This window comes from Zootoca vivipara, chromosome 10, assembly GCF_963506605.1.
Source record: "Zootoca vivipara chromosome 10, rZooViv1.1, whole genome shotgun sequence".
Taxonomy (NCBI): domain Eukaryota; kingdom Metazoa; phylum Chordata; class Lepidosauria; order Squamata; family Lacertidae; genus Zootoca; species Zootoca vivipara.
This window is the reverse complement of record NC_083285.1, coordinates 53,106,592-53,123,454: the sequence shown is the minus strand read 5'-3', so window position 1 is coordinate 53,123,454 and position 16,863 is coordinate 53,106,592.

Sequence of the window (16,863 nt, the reverse complement as noted above, 5' to 3'; positions counted from 1 at the left end):
AAAACCTTTAAAAAGGGCACTGAAAACCTTAAAAAGTTTTTTTTTTAAGTTTTGAAAAGTTATTAAAAGTGCAAAGAAACTTACCTTAACTGCTGAAAAGCTTCAAAAAAGTTTCTTTTCTCCTCGAAGTCTCCTCGAAGTCAACCCTGGAACTGCACGTCGAGAAGTGAGCCCAGGCTGCATTGGGAAGGCTTTCTGAAGCTCCAGACACAATGCATCCTTTGTATTGACCGTTTTTCAATTTAAAACAAGTCCAAAAAAGGCGGGGGAAATCGGGAGAAAAATGGGGGGGGGGGTAGCGGGAAAATTCGTCTTGCGAGGCACTGCCGGAAAAAAACATTTGCCTTGTGAGTCACCATAGAAATCGCAAGGTGCTTTCGTGTTGCAAGTTTTTCGTTGCGCGAGGCATTCGTCTTGCAAGGTACCACTGTACACATTTCGGCAAGGCAAAAACACTTTGGGGGGATGGACAAAGTGAGGTCAGTAAAGGGCACCGCCTGGGCCAGATGAAGAGGCCTGGAAGTTTGCCTGAGGTTCCCCACCACTGTTAAAACCTTGCACTCGTTCCTTGTTCCTCCTTAACTTGCTGTTACTCAGCTAAATCCACATCAGTGTGGGATATCTGTGAATGGGATGTAGGCCACATCCACACCATACATTTAATGATATCACTTTAAGCAGCCATGGCTTTCCCCAAAGAATTCTGGGAGCTGTAGTTTGTTAAGGTTGCTGAGAGTTGTCTGGAGGCCCTTATCTCCTTACAGAGCTACAAATCTCGGAGTGGAATGTTGAGACAGCATTAGCATTTCCTAGTACTTTAGACGTTTCCCCCTCTGAACAAAATAATGTGACCCAGCAGATCCACTTCTTAAATATCTCCTCCATCTTTGAAGGTAGCTTTCCCCTTTAATCAGAATCTATTCATTTTTTAATCTTCATTTTTCTTCCTGTCCTTTTTCTCAAATCCCTTTGCAGCACTTAGCTGGCTCCTTCCATCTCTTTTTGGCACTTTTAGGAGTGATTCTGAGCCGCAAACTGCAAGAGCAAAATGTGTAAATGGCAGCTTGACTTCCTTTTCTTTTCTTCTTCTTCTTCTATTTGTAGCCTTGTATCACTTTTATATGAAGCTTTAGAAGTCAGATGCAGGATGATTTCCCCTTAGGGAAGAGCTGCTCTTTTTCTGATAGGATTCAAGATGGATGACTACTTGAGAAACCAATGAATTGTAAATGGAACCTGCAAGAAGTTGCTGCAGCTCAGAGTACTTCTGTTCAGTGTTTCAGCCAGCTGGCCATCATAGCTGCCAAGTTTTCCCTTTTCTCGCGAGGAAGCCTATTCAGCATAAGGGAAAATCCCTTTAAAAAAGGGATAACTTGGCAGCTATGCTGGCCATGCCCTCTCCAGTCTCACTCCATTCCATTCCACTCCACTTGATTTGATTTATTATTACGGTTCTTGACCAGCACACATAAATATGCAATACATAAAAACAATAAAAGAAAACAGGAATATCTAAAAATAGACAATAAGTATAAGTTTTAACAATTGGTTAAAAGAAAACTAATTAAAATGAGTATTACTACTTAGGGAGGTAGACTACAGCAGTTAATATCACTGGATCCTCTTTAGCTAGTCCTGAAGATGTTCTGAGGATATTTGGACACTGCTAATTAGATTGGACCGGATTTTTATGGCTCTAGCACAGAATTTGGCAACCTTCGCTGACACATTAGGGTTAGCATCGGAAAGAAGCCACTCTATATAGAAATTATCTGAGCATCCAGGTAGCTCTGCCAGTATAGCGTGGATAAGCTCACCTCGCACCTCCTCGTAGAAGCAGCATCGCAGAAGTATATGGCCGATAGATTCCATTTCTCCTGATCCGCACAGGCAGCACCTCTCACATAAAGGGATCTGTTTGTACTTCCCTTGGAGAACTGTTGAAGGCATTATGCGGTTACGGGCCAAAGTGAATGCTCTTCTATGAGAGGGTATTTCCAGGTGGAATAAATATCAGACACTCCACTCCTTTTTCTGCCTGGTTTTCAGGTCCCCCAGCCCAAACAGATACCCACCATTCCGTGGCCACTGTTCTCTTTGGGTTATTTGCAGTTTTCTCCTTGGTTTTTGCCCACTTCTGCGAACCTGAGTATTCCCCTGAGTAGTGTGACACCTCCCTTTTGTATCTCAACAGCTTCATTTGGGCTACATAGCTGTCATAACTCAACCCCTGAGATCACTATCCATCTTTCTATTCTTGATGTTCAGGCTGGAATGTCATTGCTTAGCAGCCAAAGCAGCAACACCATACAGAAGAGGGATAGATTGGCTGATTTGGGAGAACTTTTAGGTTTGTAGAGGTACAATCTTTGTTGTTCTTGAATGAATGAATGAATGAATGACCAACCCTGTGGGGGGAAATCCCCCAATCTAACAAGGACCGAGCAAGAGTCTGTTCAGCGGCGTCAGCTATTGTAGTTGGAGTCAGTCAGGGCCCTGCCCTCCCAGGCCAGGTGGGAAAAGGTATGCAAGGCAGGGAACAGATCTTTCAGGACTCACAGCCAAGATGATCTGCAAAGGCAGACTAGCGCTCTTGCCTGCATCAGCTTACGATATTTCTGCTGTGTATTGCTTGCCACTGCAGCTGCAACAATAAAATTTCAAAAATGTCCTTAGCTCAATATACTGACTGCATGCATAGGTACAAAAGAAAACAATAGCAGCAGCAGCAGGACAAAAATTATTTAATCCCCTGGAGGGTGCTTTCTTGGGAAACACAGCTATGAAAACCGCTGCAGGATACACAGCTCTGAGTTGGTTGGAACATATCTGAGAAATGTCTGGACGTACTCTTCTTTTTGTTTACAATTTGTTCACCTCCTAGATCATTTATTTCCAAGTAATAAGAATACAGTTCTTGAACCTGTTTAAGCACTAGGCCATTATGGCACTGCTGTAGAAAAACTATGCAATGGTAGGTAGCTACAGACCACAGAGTCTAGGACTTGTAGTTGTCTAGGATGAAAGGCAATCCTGTTGGCATTGTTTCGTTTGAAATTTCATGATGGCCTTGGGAATCAGCGGGTGTTCTGGAGAATGCCAACAGGAATTTTAAAAACAGGAATTTAAGTAGGCTCTTACCTTCTGACAGGGACACGGGTGGTGCTGTGGGTTAAACCACTGATCAGAAGGCCGGCGGTTCAAATCCCTGCGACAGGGTGAACTCCCGTTGCTCGGTCCCAACTCCTGCCAACCTAGCAGTTTGAAAGCATGTCCAAGTGCAAGTAGATAAATAGGTACCGCTACAGTGGGAAGGTAAACGGTGTTTCCGTGTGCTGCTCTGGTTCGCCAGAAGCGGCTTTGTCATGCTGGCCACATGACCTGGAAGCTGTACGCTGGCTCCCTCGGCCAATAATGCGAGATGAGTGCCGCAACCCCAGAGTCGGTCACGACTGGACCTATTGGTCAGGGGTCCCTTTACCTTTACCTACCTTCTGACAAGCAGATGGATTGCCAGCGTTCCTTGGCAGCTTTCCCCACAGGTCTTTGTGGTAATCTCTCTCTGGGGAGTATGCCACAGAGAAATACTGCAAAGAAAGCCTCTCAAGTTGTAGGGGCACACTGTCCATATTTACATACACTCATATAAAACATTTATTCTGGGATTTATCTCTGCAACTCTGTTGGAAGCTCCATTCACTATCATGTTGACTATAGTTGAGAGAACCTTAACAAATCATTCTGCCATCAGATTCCCTGTTTTGGTCAAAGAATAGCAATTCCAACATTTTTTTTGTTCTGGAGTTGTTGTTGTTGTTACCCCTGACTGGGTTGCCCCAGCCACTCTGGGGAGCTTCTAACAGATATAAAAACATCAAACATTAAAAACTTCCCTATACAGGGCTGCCTTCAGATGTCTTTTTTCAGACATCTGTTATTTATCTCCTTGACATCTGATGGGAGGGCGCAAAAAGATTGCAACCACTTGCAAACTCCTCACAATTAAGGAAAAGAGCCCTATTCTTAATATGCTTGCCAGCTGTCTGTACCAAGCTCACATATTCTCTGGCAGTTTTCTGTTTCGGGTTCAGGCTGAAGAGGCTTTGTGGGGAATTTGTAAAAGGAGGTACACTTCCCATCCTACTAAAAATGATTAAGAAATGTTATGTTATGTATCCAATTCTACAGCTCTACATGTTTCTGAGGCAAGATCATTAACTTAATTCAAGCGCTGCCACTGGTATGTATGCATGTTGCAGGCAGTGCCTGCAAATCTGGGGTGCCCATCAAGGACAGTTTGCCCAGGGTCCTCCTAGACTTGGCACCGACTCTGACCTGCCTCACATGTACTGTATACATAAAATAGGGCAGTCAAAGGAACCTAACTGGCCTCCTCACATCTAGTTTGGCCATCTAGTTCAGGTCCAATTTCCCGTGGAAGTAGGCAGATGCCTTTTATACAAGATTATCACAGCTTCTCCAATTGTCAAGGTGTGTGAACATCAGAGTATCACATTGTCGGCTCAGCCTTTGCTCATTCAAATTCTTTTCTTCTCATTTAATTAAACAAGGTTTCAGCTGTGTTTCATGTGGCTCATCAGATTAATCCATCCCATTCCCCATTATTGTAGGAAAAAAAAACTGAATTAGAGTATAAAGTGTCCAGATTTATTTTATCTGAGGTTTGTTTATAAACCTGGTATTAATAGACGTAGTTTTGTTTTGTTTATAAGTGTTTTGTCCTAGGTGATGATCTCAGCCACATGGGGGTTCAAGCCCAAGTAGAGGCTCCTAAGCAAGAATTCATATTCCAGCCAGGCAAGCAAAGCAAGTGAAACTTCAGTTTCCAATAAGGCAAAGGGGGCAAAAGAAAAAGAAAAACGGGGGCAACCTCAAGATTCAGCACCCTGGATAGCTCCATGTGGAGCACAGTCCTGCTATTCATATGCACAGGTTCAAATGTTGCTTCAGCCATAGACAACCCCAGACTGAGACCTAAATAGGGCTTTGCTCCTAAATAGGTGGTTTGCTCCATTTCTGCCGGCAGCAGCCTTTTCACATTAAAGTGGCTTCATCTACTTCAACAGCCATCGGCTTGGACAGCGTAGAAGAGACTGCCATTCTGCTGGGGTTTCAGTTCATGGGACATATGGCAGTCTAACCTCTTGGGAGGCAAGGACAGGAGAGACTTCGGGGCGGGGGTGGAATGTCACCTGAGGTCAGCATTGTAGGTGATTCCCTTTCTCACTCTTTACACTTCACTTGAATCCATGGCTGAACCCCCTAAACTTGGGGGCCATGAATTTGATTAAAATCCAGTTTGTGTTAAGGCTTGAAAATGTTAATTTTATTTGCCTGAACAATAAAGGTAAAGGTACCCCTGACCGTTAGGTCCAGTCACGGACGACTCTGGGGTTGCGTGCTCATCTCACTCTATAGGCTGAGGGAGGCGGTTGAGCCGCTTCTGGTGAACCAGAGCAGCGCATGGAACATAGCTGCCAAGTTTTCCCTTTTCTCGCGAGGAAGCCTATTCAGCATAAGGGAAAATCCCTTTAAAAAAGGGATAACTTGGCAGCTATGGCATGGAAACACCGTTTACCTTCCCGCCGGAATGGTACCTATTTATCTACTTGCACTTTGACGTGCTTTCGAACTGCCAGGTGGCAGGAACTGGGACCGAACAATGGGAGCTCACCCCGTTGCAGGGATTCAAACTGTCGACCTTCTGATTGGCAAGCCCTTGGCTCAGTGGTTTAGACCACAGCACCATGCATAATCAAGATGGGTTAATTATTGGTATAGAAATCTCGTAATATGTATAAACCTTTGGCCTCACTGTCCATCTGTGGCCCATATGCAGAGGAAAACAATGTGTAATATCATTCTAATCAAGACCCTGCAAATTAAGAGGATTCAGCAGACTGTCTTCTGTTCCTGTTGATCTTTTCTTTGGCTAGAGTCAAGAAGCCAATTCCCCCCAGATTGCCCCCAAAGAAATTCTAGATATACAGTACACTTTGTTTATATTTGATCCCCATTCAAAAACTGAAATGATATAAGCTCCTCTCAATAATGTAACCTCCTTTTCTTGACATGTTGAAAATTGACATGTTAAAAGCGATAAAGTATAATATTTCCTGTTATAAAATCATATTTGGGGGTGTGTGTGTTGCAGGACACCATTACTAATGAACAGAGAGGGGTGACCGAATCTGACAGCTGCAGTTACCCAGAATCCCTCGCAACACCACCTTCTTTGCCTCTGCTCCACTCCAGAGACCCGCACCCCTCCCGCTTGGACTCAACCCTGCCTTAAGGAAGGCTTAAGGATCAGCATATGCACACATTTCCACATGACTAGCAACTTGGGAGCCATAATTCCCTGTCAATGGTATCTCATTCACAATGGAAGACTCCTCTGAACAAAAGACAGTGATCAACTCTTATGAAAATGTTAATTTCTCTTTGTGTTTAGGAATTCACACCTGGGAGGGGTGATAGGAGGACTAGGAGAGGTGTCAAAAGTGCTCAGATTTCTACCTTGAACCCTCCTTTTTTGTGAGGTATTGATTACATAGCTGTGATGTAGGAATGATGTATTGGGGGCGTTTCTTGGTGATGGGGAAACTGATAAAAGTGGAGGTTCTCTTTTGTTCTGGGTTCCTTCCTTGTTCTCCTGCGTGAGGGGAAGGACCCTGTTGCAACAGCAAATAAAGGCTTTGCTTCTCAAACTTCTCTGGTTGGCCTCTGTTATATATTCTCTGACCGATGGAGAACCCAATAAGGCTCTTTTGTACCCCATAAGGGAATAAGAGCAGATTTTTGCTTAGAACATTCCTATCATTCATATTCCTATGAGTTCTGCAAGAAACAACTTAGCAGCTGAAAATGCAGTCGTAAATCCCTCCTTCTGTATTTCAAGTTCACACCTGATTCAAGCAAGTGAGACAAGGGACGCATTAAAGAGAAAATAGAATTCTCTTCTTCTTGGATCTTTTAGCCAATCAAAGCTGGGGGAATAGTGCATTTGCTATCCCAAATGTGGCAGACAAATGCTGCCCACTGGATACTAGAACATTAGTTTTGCTTCATCCCTTCAACTCCTTTTCCCTTTGCACCCACTGGTTCTTTGTGTATGATTTGCAATTATGGAACCCAATAGGATAGGTACAGCTGTGTGCTGTCAGTCACAGAATCTCCAGCCCAGCCCTCTGCTTGCCAAAAAGAAAAAAAAACGGTCACTTTAATAATGTGTATTGTGCTTGTTCTCCCTTGGAGTTAAAGTAATGGGCAAAGTAATTGGGCTCCTGCAAATGTGACAGCGACAGGCAGTAATCATAGTTGCGTTCTGGTTCCTATGGCAACCGTCATGTTTACATAGGGGCTAAAAATGACTCGTTCTCACCCACCCCCTTCTCAGGAGGAAAAAGTACCTCGGGAGAAGGGTGGGGAAGAAAGGTGCCAGCAAATGCTTAGGTTGTGCTACCAGGAAGAAAATATGTTTACTTTGCAAAATGAAATCTCAAGCCTTTATTAGCAAGCTTTGGGATGATGACAGCTCCCTTGTCCTTTTTGAGATCTACATTGCTGCCTTTAAAGATTTCTGCCACCTTTAAAATGTGCATATTGCTTCCTCTCCTTTGCCCTAAACAACTGTAAGGAGGGGTTTGCTAACATGCCAAGGACCATATGGATTTAGTCTAGGTGCAAAAGAAGCAAAAAAAATATTAGTTAGTATTCTGTGGCTCCTCAGTATTCTTGGTCCTAATTGAGCTATATTTGGGGTTTCCCCAGTGCTTAATACCATTTTCCTAAAGTTGTTTCCCCCCTCTGCAAAGTCTTTGGGGTTGGTTTTTTAAAAGTTGTGCAGAAATGAAAACCTGACAGAAAACCAGGAGGGAGGGCGAATGGATTGGACTGTCATGGACAAGGGCAGAGCCAAACAGGAGTTTTCCACACTGCAACATCTGGTCATGTCAATTATTTTCTGTTGGATACAATCCATGGGTCCAAGGTATGAGGCTAAAGGTTTTCTTTATTATTTCGCCTCAGGGGAAAGGAAGAGGGGGGCCATTGAATAAAAATGAGTTCTCTCTCCCCTTGCTCTGCCTCCCCATTCATTCTAACTCCACCCCGTAAATTTGACAGAGATCCATCTTTGCTAGTTCTTATGCCTAGAGCACATTAACATACAGTGGAACCTCGGTTTATGAACACCTCGGTTTATGAATTTTCGGTTTATGAACGCCGCGGACCCATCTGGAACGGATTAATTCATTTTCCATTACTTTCAATGGGAAAGTTCGCTTCAGTTTATGAACGCTTCAGTTTATGAACAGACTTCCAGAACCAATTACACCCATGCTTCAGTTTATGAACGCTTCAGTTTAAGTACTCTGCGGACCTGTCTGGAACGGATTAATCCACTTTCCATTACTTTCTTTTTTTTTTAAAATATATTTTTATTAATTTTCCAATTAAAACCAATTATATCACATTCATTATTTCAAATTATACACATATATATATCAATCAAACCGAATGTTATGCCAAATCGTCTAGAGAATTTTTTATTTGGGTTCCCATGCTTCAAGAAATTGGGGATTCCTCGCAACCGTCCACTGCCGTCTTTTTTCTAAAGTTCAAATCGTCCTCCAAGTTCATAATAATCCAGATCTTCCCCTTACAGTCACATAGATGTTTTCCACTTTCAACCGATTGTTTCCCAGCTGCTGAGATAAATATCAAACAAGGTTTCACAAATGTTCTTTCTCCTGTGTGGGTTAATCAGTCCAGCCTCCCCATAAATCTTCTTAGTCTGGAGCTCCCTGTTGCGTCGAAGCAGCGCCATCTTAAAAAGCTCAAATCACTTTCGTTTTCTCTCATAGCCATGAAGATTAACGATCTTTATAAAATTTACAGCTTTTCCAGGCAGAAGACCCAAACATCAAACCATAAACTCTTGGTAAATTAATGGATCTCCTTGCCCTATAGCTGAACTTAGCTTCAGGTCGCTGCTCCAATTCAAAGTGCGTCACAGCTCATAAATCCTCCGAACGCGTCCAGGGCTCCTTCCGTCCGACTAGGGGGGGGCTTTTCTCATCGGCAACTCCACATCTTTAAAAAATATGCTCAGTAACAACAGTTTATAAAGTTCAACTCACACAGTCTTTTGCTTCTCTTTCACTCCAAACAAGCCAGGACATCGCGTCTGGGAAGGTACGAAGTAACTCATATGAAGAAAAAAAAAAAAAACTCAATTCCCTTATCGCTCCGTCCCCATCAATCCTTCTTCCAGATGATATACAGCCTTTGACTCCTCTCCCTCAGCAGCATAAATTTCTCAGCAGTAAACAGCGCTTCTTCCCCTCCTTCTGAAGTATGTCCATAGTTTTAAGCCTAATTATCTTCTTTAACCATGGAAATCCCCGCCATGCAGATTAGCTTCCGGGAGTCCTGGCCCTCGTAAGTGCTTTTCAGCCCAAGCTCCCCCCACTCCATAAACAGTCGGAGTGGGTCTGGGGGCATCGCGGGCCAGCGGCCCCTCTCCGTAACCCCCGGAGAGGGTAGGGGGTTGCACTTTCCATTACTTTCAATGGGAAAGTTCGCTTCAGTTTATGAACACTTCAGTTTAAGTACTCCGCAGACTGTCTGGAACAGATTAATCCACTTTCCATTACTTTCAATGGGAAAGTTCGCTTCAGTTTATGAACAGACTTCCAGAACCAATTGTGTTCATAAACTGAGGTACCACTGTACACAAATCATTTGCAAGTGACTGTCCTCCACTGAAATGGTGTAAAGTTATAGGCAAACATTGTTTGCTGTGTTTAATTTGTGTGGGATATTTCTTCTACAGGGATATGGATTGAGTTCATCAATTCAGGAAGGCAGAAAGTTCCTATACTGGCCAGTCTTTTGTCTTAATATTGAGGAAAAGGGTTCTTTTAACACACTGTTTCTGTCTGTCAACAGGAGCCCAGTGTGGTACGATTAACAGGGCCAGTCCTGCTATGAGACAAATTGAGCCAGTCACCTCAGATGGCAAATTCTGAAGGGTGTTGACCGACCTGTGTTCCTTAAGCTACCTTGATGCATTTAGGGGCAGAAGAGGACACACTTGGGGTGGTTTTTGAACACTGAATGGGTGCAAGGGAGGCACTATCTTGACTTTCATTTCAGGCAGTGAAATGTCTTGGGCCTGTCTTAGCTGTTAAGTAGTTGCAGCTCCCACCCGTCACCTCCAATCAGTTTCTTTCTATGCTAAAAACAGCTTCACAGGTTAATTCTCCGCCTCTTGTGCTGTTGGTAAGGGATACTAATCACCATAAAAAAAGAATCTCTGGGAGAATATGATAGAATGGCACAGGGGTCCAAATTTGTATCCCATTCATGACTGCAACCTATCATACTGTAACTGGAAACAACATGCAACAGCCTGAAAAATTCTGAATTTAAGGTATGTTTTTAAAGCAGTCAAGTCGTAGCCTAAGCTGTCAACAGATGTTCTCTGGAAAGCTCCCCAGCAGGAGTCTCTGGAGACCCCAAGGAGTCTTAATTGCGATAATCTCAGAATCAACAACAAATGCATGGGAACAAACAATTAGTTGTCCTGTCCACACATTTTTCTCCCCTAACTTTTCTTTCTCCTGAATATGGTACGTTTTCCTTTAAATATGTGTGCTGTCCTATTCAAAGCTTAAACTGGGGAGGGGGAGTAGGGACATGCGTAAAACTCCACCCCACCCCACAGCTTCCTGCATTGATGAGGAAGGTCTGAAGGGGGGGCTTCCAAAATATGGGCAGTAGCTAATCTTTGTTCTACTCAAGTGGACCCATTGAAATCCATGGACATGACTAACAAATCAATTCATTTCAGTGGCTCTACTCTGAGGTCTCATGCAAACTTTCCTTTGTTCATTTGGTCTGTGACTTCTAGGCTTGGGTCCGGGGGCTTTTTCTTTTGTCCTGCCACTTTCCCTGTGAAAACAAACCATTTACCACTGAAGTGGAACAAACATCAATCAGCAGCAAACCTCACTGATGTCTGCTTCGATTCAACAGCAGACGGTGGGTTTTTCCAAGGAAAATGGTGAGATAAAAGAAAAACCTCTTGGACTCATGCCTGGAAGTCATGAGTCAAACGGAGGTGTGCCTGAGCCCTTACTACATACAGGCTTCCTCAACCTTGGTCCTCCTGATGTTTTGAGACTACAATTCCTAGCATCCCTGACCACTGGTCCTGCTAGCTAGGGATCATGGGAGTTGTAGGCCAAAAACATCTGGAGGTTGAGGAAGCCTGCCTTAGTAGAACTTAAGAGTTTCTCCACACTTACCTTTTGCCCTGCTCTTTCCAGGCAGAGGTTCACACTCTAATGTAGGCATCCCCAAACTGCGGCCCTCCAGATGTTTTGGCCTACAACTCCCATGATCCCTAGCTAACAGGACCAGTGGTTGGGGAAGATGGGAATTGTAGTCCAAAACATCTGGAGGGCCGAAGTTTGGGGGTGCCTGCTCTAATGCTCCATATCCAAGTTTTTTGCTTTTGCTTTTTTTTTTTGCACTCCGAGCTTTCCTTGTGAAAGACCACTCTTTTAAGCTGAATGGGAGCAAATATCAATTGGGGTTTTCTCTGGATCAATGTTTCTTCCAACTGAGCTTTAAAGAGTGGGTTTTTGTGTTAATTGAGAGGGTAGTTAGCCAGGTCAATGGCTTTTGCTGTATCCTTAAAGTGGGGTGGGTAAGATTTATTGCTCGAAATATTGGTATACGCACCTCTGTAGGTTCCTTGAAATAATATATTTTCATTTTAGTTTGAAATGAGCTATAAAAAGAGCAACAATGTCTTAATTATTTTTTTTATTATGTAATGTCCCTTTGAGACACCTTTAAATCTATTGATTGCAATGACTATAACTTAGCTTGATACCACCGTAACAAATAAAGAATATTGTATGCTTTGTTCAAAGCAAAATCCGAAATGTAGAAACTTCTAGACTTTGTCAAACACACTCTTCATAAAACAAAGTCCATTCTCACAAGCTTAATACTGTGGCTTTGAGCATGCATCTACCGATCAGGCAAGGAACTGTTTCCTTACCAGCAGAGGGCACTAATGAATACAAATATGCCTTGTTAAAATGAGTACGTGCTTGGAAATACCAAATCTAGGGTTTATTCCGGGTAAAGAGACTCAATAATTCCGTATCTTGTCTCTTTGAGCTGTACCTTTATTTATGGTAATACAGAGCTCATGGAGAGACAAAATTCATGGCATCACAGCAGGTGGACGAAGCACATAGTTACTGAGGGTATTAGTTGTTTGCATTCCTAAAGCTTTTCTTTAAAAACTTTTCACTCTAGAGAGGCATCCCTTGGTCGCCCTGGGGATGTAAGCCAACACATTTTTTGCTCCCCAACCAAGGATTGGAAGAAGCATCTCCCTCCTTGCTAAATGAGCCTTGGATAAGTGAAATCTGCCCTGTGCATCTGGGCCCCACTGTCTAGAGTTCACCATGCAGTGTGAGCCTCAGGCTAGGTGTGATGACTCAAGTGTGCCCCTTACCTCCATAATGCCTCAAGGTAGCAGTGAACAGAGGTCTTAACTTCCTATACCTGCCTGCACAGCCCAAACAACCAAATTATTCCAAGTCAACAAGTGGGAGTCCCAAGCGCCAACCAGGGGCTCCCCTAAAATTCTGACTCAGCCTCAGAAAAGGTGGCTAGCCATATCTTAAAGAGAGGGAGGGAGGGTGCTACAAAGGTAAGCAAAGGTAAAAGAGAGGACAGAGCAGCCTTAAATGCCAGGAGAAGCCGTGGCTATTTAAAGTGATATCATAGTGCTTTACCATAAATGTATGGTGTGAATGCAGCTTGCATGAGCGCACGCACACACACACACACACAACCAATATCCACCATAAAACCACTCGGGTATGGTGTAGATGTTTTTTGCTGCTCTGATATCCCTACCAAAATGCCCTTTCATTGAAGAAGGCATTGGAGACCAAAGCAACTTTTTAGCTGCACCTGAGCTGTAATACAATCGAAGGAGGTTTCCACATACATTGCTAACCCTCTTTCTCATTGGATGGGTTCCCTTCCAAATGTGCTCTGGGGTGGTGGGTGGTTAGGGGCTTTTTTGATGTACAAAATAGCCCCTCCCATTCCATCTTCATTCATTTGTGTGTGTGTGTGTGTTTTAAAGAGCCCACTTCCAGTTCCGTTAATGATCTGGGGATGAGATTCAAAGCAATGTTCCACAGAGAGGAGAGCTCATGTAGAACTTAACCTGCAGGAAATGAGCTGCACCATTTATTTATTATTATTTTTTTACATTTATTTGGCAAAGTGCTAGCACTAAGTGAACAGGCGCAGCGCAGCTCAGAAAGCACTTACGGTAGTCGCACACAAGTTCTTCTGTCTTCCACAATCCCTTTCATCATCATCATCATTTTTTAAATGGGCATGCTCAGCTACAGGAAGGTTTTTTGGGTAAGGGTCTGCTTTCTCTCTGCATTATGGTTTAACTTTGCGCAACAGCACAGCTCCTAATAAGCTTGACGTACCTGTGATCAAGTTCCCTTTTCTGGTGCAGAGAGAGAAGTTGGGACTGTTTTTTAAAAAAGACAAAAACAGGGTTGCTGCCATAAAGGCCAAGGCTGTTTATGTATATGCATGCATTTTTTTTTTGGCCATTGCTAATGCCTAGCAGTTGTTCAAGTGAAAATTCAGTAAAACAAAAACACACCATTTTTGTTAAAATCGTTAAAATACTACCACCAGCTTTTAGAACATTTTGGAATGTTACGGTGGTGGGGAAACCACCAGAGGTTTGAAGAAGGTGGCATACCTTTTCTGAATCCTCCTTGACTGATGGGAGAGGCTGATGACTTCATTTGAGCCCAGCATGGTGTTTTGTGTCTTACTTTTTGTCTTAACTGTGTGTTAGCCTCCCTCCTCTCATGGTTTCGCTTTTGCTGGACCCGCAAGTAGCAGACATCCAAATGAAGTTCTCAGCAGATACCATGTTGCGTTTGGGGAAGAAGAAGTGCACAGTGGTATCAGTTCCCCATCTCAAGAACTACAAAACATCCCTTTGCTTTTCTGTCTTCCAGGGAAAGGCAAGCAAAGAAAATACAATTTATTTATTTTTTGGAGAAATTAGTGTAGTGAATTCATTTATGTCTGATAATTTTCTCTTTGATTGGAACATATTTTTAACTGATCATTTGCTTGACTAGCATTTATTTCATTTCAATTCTTTTGTGATACTTAGGGCATACATACAACTTAGAACCCTCATACCCTTAAATTTAGGATTGCAGGCAGAATTCAAGGCAGGCACTTCCCATCATGTTTGCTCTACTTGAACTCAGGACACAAGGGAGAAACATGCTAAGAGAAGGCATGCTCGGCAAATCCACACCTTGATCAACACCTGCCCGGAAACCAACGTTCCCACTGTGGAAGGACGTGTGGACCCAGAATTGGTCTCCACAGTCATTTACGGACTCATTATTAAAACCGTGTTTATGGAAGACAATCTTACTCGGCTACGAGTGATCGCCAAAGAAGAACACCATCTGCTGCTGTTTCAGGGCTCCACTACACAGTGGCGTAGGAAGCAGCTCAGGCACCCGGATTGGCAAACATGACACGCACCTGGAGGTGAGGCGGGATCATTTCTCAAGAAGCCATGTGTACTCTGCTTCAAACACCAGCAGTGGGAATGCAGTGGAGCTGGAGTTCATTGGAGGTTGGATGACCACCTGGCAGGAAATCTTTAGCTGTGATTCCTGCAATGCAGGGGGTTGGAGTAGATGGCCCTTGGGGGTCCCTTCCAACTCTACGATTCTACGGAGAAATTAGTAATGTGTGCACAGCCTATGAGCAGTCTTTATTGACCATTCTTTCCAATATGTTTTCAGGAAGTTAATATGACTATGAGCATTCATCCTGAATTCATCTTGGTCTGCTTGCAAGGTGGGTATCTCCTTGTTGACTTATCATCCCACACTTTTCAATGCATTTACCTGGCGCTTTTCTATCTGCAAAAAGCCCTTTTTAGAAAATCTCTTCTCTTTCCAGAGTATAATACAGGGGAGGGGGAATCAAACACACAAATACAATATATAACAATGCAACTATCTGGTATAAGAATAAATCAAGCCCCTATATACCCTTACCTTCTCTGAATCATGTCATTCCATAAGGAATGTTGGAGGATATGACATTTCTAGGATCTGCTTGAATTCTTCATGCAGAATACTGTCATTGTAGAGATGACACTGCTTTGTGGACCTTCCGTGTTTTGACTGTTTTTGAGTTGAAAAGACCTGTGAACTAATGGCCTAGAATCCCCAAGGATTGGTTTCTAATGACTTCATTTGCACTCTGCAACCCAACAGTTATCTACACTCATTGTTCTCCTGTAGTTCTAGGTGCTTTTGAAATGCTCAGATGCTTGTCATTATTTCTAGCTATGTCAGTTCAGTATGTCAAGTGCTGTGTTGTCAAGCACTGACATGAGAAGGATTTTCTTTGACGGGGAAGATCTGGATGAAAGCTTCTCCATTATTATTTTTTTGAAGATCATGTTGAATGTAATTAGCTAAAAAAAGAAAACCAAGGTAAGTTTTTAAAGAATTTAATTTTTCAGCCCTCTTCCTGGCAATAACCCTAGCTGGCACTAACCCTGACTGCCTTCTTCTTCCTTTTTAAAAAGGAGTTAGCTGTTGCTAAGGCATAAAGCTTTTGTAGCCATTATAGACATATTAAAAAATGACAATGGCAACAGGAAATATTTCATCAAGCTCCACTAAGATATAACAACCTTTAAGTCAAACTTGAAGGACACAGAAATATTAAGGGATTGGATGCAGCTAAAGTAGAATTAAGACAAGAGTGGTTGGCATTAAACTTTCATCGGAATTAACAGCAATGTTAGCTGTTACACTTTAATGCTGTTCCTAAGGAAAATTTTGAACACCTAGAATTTTCTTTTGGCTTTCCACCACATGCTGAAGAAGCAAAGCAGTTTTCATTTTTAGTGTTAACAATTAAACTGGAAGGGAGTTTTATGAAAATGCCCCAATACTGGCACATGTACCGTGTTTCCCCCTTTTTAAGACACCGTCTTATTACTTTTTTTTCTCAAAAAACCACAGGGTGGCTTATTTTTGGTGGGATGTCTTACTGCTATTTTTATTATGAGTCTGAGTGTGCGTCCCTGGCCCAGCCCTCTCTCCCCAGCCCTGGGATGTTCGCAAAGGGCTGCTCTCTCTCTCCTCTGATGTGGGGACTCAATAGCAATCTGCTACACTGGAGCTTCTTAAATCTAAACCAGTATAATGGAATCTATCTGTGTGATACAGTCCTAGCAGTAGCCTATACGTAAAAGCAAATAAGGATCTCTACTAGCCAGCTGCCCGAGACTTAGTTCCAACAGTCTGAAGAACACTTTGTAGTGATAGCAAAGAAGCTACCTGCTGAGAACAAAGAAGCCAGCTAAACAGCAATTAAGATTGCTGACTTGGTAAATGGTAGCAATTAAGAAGCAATTGAGCTAGCGAGGTGAGTTAAATTTTTGTGGGTAAAGGAAGCTAGGACCGGCAGTTTAACTTTTGTGCTCGCAAACAGCAAGACGGAAAAAGTCCTTATTTTAAAAAAAAAGTCCCCAAGGCAAGGACTGCGATCCAGACTACTTACAAATCCTTAAAGGAGCAGCTCCACAGACAAGCAAGCATAAGGTAGAAAGGAAGGCTGCTTTATGCCTCGGTAAAAGCAAGGAGACAACAATCAGACACAGGAGACTGCCGGCGCATAGAATGGAAGGGAAAGGTGGAGGGAAGCGAGAGGTGG